This window comes from Ananas comosus, linkage group 14 (genome assembly GCF_001540865.1).
Source record: "Ananas comosus cultivar F153 linkage group 14, ASM154086v1, whole genome shotgun sequence".
Taxonomy (NCBI): Eukaryota; Viridiplantae; Streptophyta; class Magnoliopsida; order Poales; family Bromeliaceae; genus Ananas; species Ananas comosus.
The window spans coordinates 8,721,344-8,725,855 of record NC_033634.1 but is presented as its reverse complement, the minus strand read 5'-3'; positions in this window follow the sequence as shown (position 1 = coordinate 8,725,855).

Here is a 4,512-nt window from a genome sequence, read left to right as displayed (position 1 = left end):
TGGAAACTCTATTTTGAGGGACGGCAAACAGTGATTTGTTATTATTGTTTGTTTATGATCCGTTGCACAAAATTTCTATTTTCCTATCTTTAGTGTTTTCTTTCATCTAATACTTATTGTTTTGGTTTGATACAAATTTTGATCTTCGTAAACTCCTTTTCGTACATCGATCTACAAATCTAGATTTGTCAAATTTGATTGCAAATGCTCGTTTTACTATTTTTATACAAATTTTCATCTAATTTTTAATTAATATAATCTTTTATACAGGTATGGATATATATCTTTCCGCCAAAAAAGAAAAGAGAAATAAAAACAATAAAAAAGAGAAACAGTGTGGATCTCTCTAATCTCTAAATTAAAATCCATTTATCTTTTCATTTATTATATATTTTGGTTTGGTGACAGGATTTGATCTAAATCTCGCAAATTATTCTTTTATTCAGTTAGTAATATACTGTATTTTTCTCTTTTACTATTTTAGTTTAGTTTTATCAAATTTTCATCCCTCTAAATTATTTTTGCTCAACTTTTTTCAACGATATTCCAAGCTCAATTTATATAGTTTTGTTCTACTATTGATTTAGATTTTGATCTAATTTTCATTGCTGGATGTAATTAATCTCTCGGATCTTTCTCTATACCTTTCTTATTACCTTCAAATTATTTTTTATTTTAACTTATTCTAATCTCTTATAATATAATTTAAAATTTATGAAAAAAATTTAATTCATAAAATTTTAAGTAATACGATATATTTAAAGGGAAAAGGCGAGTTCGATTAGAAACTCTGCTTATCTTTGACAATTAATCTTGTAAAAAATGTAGGATGCTATATATATAACTGAATGGCATGTGTCTCCTAAAGAATAGCGATAAGACGAACAATAAGATAACAGGAAATACATACCTAATACGGATTAATGCAGCTATATGTATGCGAGACTATTAAAACGCATCACTATACTCGTGAACAGCGGTTTCAACCTGTATCTGTTCCTCTTTTAGAGTTATATATATTATGCATGGTAATTATAATTAAGCACAATATTTCAGTCAATGTAGTATACTACCAAATATTTTCCTAAACCTTAATTATATATATATATATATATATATATATATATATATATATATATATATATATATATATATATATATATATATATATATATATATATATATATATATGCACCATGTCAGATAACCTTCAAGTCAATATTTATATGAAAGTGTAGGAGTAAGGTCTTTACTTATGCATGGAACTAAAGATCCAGTACTGAGAAAGCAATTCAAAGCAATATATAACAAAAGCAATTATTTCACTTATCTACGATATTAATTAATGAACCAATACATTACGAAAATTTGATTTAATATACTATTGTGCAAGATTGATAAAAGAGGGAGAAGTAAGAAAGTACAAACCTGAATTCGTCACGTCAGAAGCGCACGTGTAGCTAGAGAAAGAAAGAGATATTGGCGCGGCTCAATCCGAGATCGGTTTACAGCTGCATGTAAAGCCCACCATCAGATTGAACCTCACCAATATCGCTTATCGCATCTACGGCACAAGCGTTGGCGTGAACAAAACCATCTTCATATATAATTGACCTGAAAATAAAACCTTACGACCGAGATCATCAATTTAGATAGGTCCTATTCTAGCTACATAAACACACTCAGGATCACCAATATCAATGTATTATAGATAGTTTATAGATAGTTAATTTGTTGCTACTGAGGGCTATAGTGTTGCAGCAGGCGAATGGTCAGCTAGCTATATGGGCTTCACTAGCTAGCTAGAATGTTATTTTGTCTATACGTACGGATTTGTGGGGATGGTGGAGGAAGGAAGCCATTGGTGCAGAAGGTATATATCATGAAGGGGAGATCTAAGGCTGATTGCCTTGTCTCTCGGTTGCACCCCGCTAGCTATATATATATATTGGGTGGGTGTGGCAGGGAAATTAATTAAAGAAAGAAGCCATACAATTTAGTCAAGGGTGGTCTCATGGGGTTAAGGACGGACGTGTTTGGCCCCACCTTTGCTTTCACTTTCAGCAACGTACAGCAGCCTGGGCAAGTAAGTAGATCTGCCTGTACAAATTCAGCAGGAAAATATATACGAAATTTTCGTTGCAGCAGGACGCAAAAATGAGATTCAGCCCCCATGGGCCGCAGAGAAAAATTAAGAAGCTCCAATTTGCTACAATTGAATACAGTTAATTCTTCTTCTTCTAATTAATATATATATAGTACTCAAAATATATATCAAACAGCTAGCTAGCCCTTCATCAAATCCCACGGCACCTGCACAGGGGGGTATAGAGAGATCTAGAGAGAGATGTAGATCAGAGATGTATATAGGTGGAGCAGTACTACTGGGGCGTTAATTGTGAGAGCGAATTAAGCAGGGAGGGAGGAGGGCATATAAATAAAGGGGCGTAGGATGGAGGGCGCATGCATATGCATGCCTTGGGATTTTTTGAAGGGCATGCATGGAGAGAGGGCGGTGAGGGGAATGATGAGGGAAGGGTGAAAAGCCGAAGCCAATTAATCCCTCCACTTTAGAAGTTTCACCAATGCTTTTGCTTCTTCTACTCCAAACAAAGAACAACATAATTACCACGCATAAAATATTAAAATATTCGCATAGATCGAGCTTGCATGCATGCCATCCTGCAATATTCCCCACTGGGATCACTCCAAACAACTACTTTTCCACGTACTCCTTATATTTTACTTGCTCATAGCTAGAGAGTGGGCGTAGCTAGCCTATACATGTACGCACATTAATTTGTAGGAGAACGTGGTATATATAATATCATTGCTTAAATTAATTAATTGAGGAGGTCGGATGGAAATTAAAGAGACACCGGTGGAAAGCATGCAAGCAAGTGGTTTGGTTGCGAATTAATGAATTAAATTAAAAAGAGGAGAGAGATCAATCGTGCGGTGGATGCGTTAATTTCTATCTCTTTTAAATTTTCATAAGAGCTTCGGGAGCAGGAGCGCGGAATGTGTGCCTAGAAAGGATTAATTAAATTATTTTCGGAATTTAGTACAATAATAATTAAGATCCTCTATATATATATCTCTCATTTTCTAGATCTGCATGCTTGCATTTCACTTTTCTATTTGTTTTTGTTTCTATCTTCATTTATAGCAGTAATTAATTGATAATTAAATAATATTTGATGAAAATTAATTTTGAAGCTTCTGTTTTAGTGTAAAAATTAATTATAATTAATTTGCACTTTAATTCCAGTCGTTTCACTGAAGAATTAATTAAGAAGCTTTTGAGAAAATTTAATATAATATTATATCTCATATATATATATATATATATATATATATATATATATATATATATATTACTTAATTAATCTTAGATAGTATTTTTATCCAAATAGTACTACTACATATCAAGCACCAAGGTCAAAGCGACCCTTATTCCCTACCAATATGCGGGGACAACGGCGATAAAGTGGTTATACCATGACACCATAAGCGGGGACAAGGCAAACGTTGGACTTCTCCAATGCATACATTTTCATTATTTTTAAGCAATATTATTATTACTCAGCCCATGCATGCTCCTTCCTCTTATTACTTACCCCTCCAAATTAAATATTATGGATCGTATAACGAGCTTGGAAATACATACGCATAGTGAACGAGCTTGGAAATATCTATTTCTATATTATTTATAAAACGGATAGATATTTTCTAATTGACAGTGAGAATTCTAGATAAAATAAAAAAAATATTCCATACATATTAAAAAAATAATTTAATAGTTAACAGAAGAAAGATATATAAATCAGGTTTGCAAATTAAATAGAATGATTTAAAAAAAACCTACCAATTAAATGAATAATTATTTAAATTCAAATAATGGATTCAAAATCAACTTCAGATTTTAAGTTTGATTCATAAATTTAAATCTAAATATAAATCTTAATTTATATTTTGGAATTAATTTAATTTTTAAAATTTTTGGCATATATTAAAAAAAATTATATGTTATACACCACATATAAAATCTAGTATCCCGAGGATTTGGTATCGGATTGGTTTCAGTTTTAGTGACTGGTCGACACATCTGGAGAGTGTCGAACTGAGTCGTAATCGTTTTTGCACGAAGGGGATGCAGAAATGGACTTGGAGCACTCAAATAAGCAAAACTGGAGTTTTGCCAGTTTCGGACGCCTAGAATATGGTTTGGGTCGCCCAGAACTTGAGTGCTGAATTGTACTGAACTAGAAGCCAATTCAGATCCTGTGTTCCGGGTGCCCAGATGGTTCGGATGTTCACTTTGGGAGTATCGACTATGCTGACACGTGTCTGGTGGTAGGTGAGGTCCGCCGGACCAGGTTTTGGGCGCATCGTACTGCAGGCGGAGGAACCGAAGAGGGAACTTTGTATGGCCTGGATGTTTCGAACGCCCAGAAGTAGGTTTCGGGCGCCCGAAAGTGCTCGTTCCTGGAGGAAAGCAGGTTTGTATTC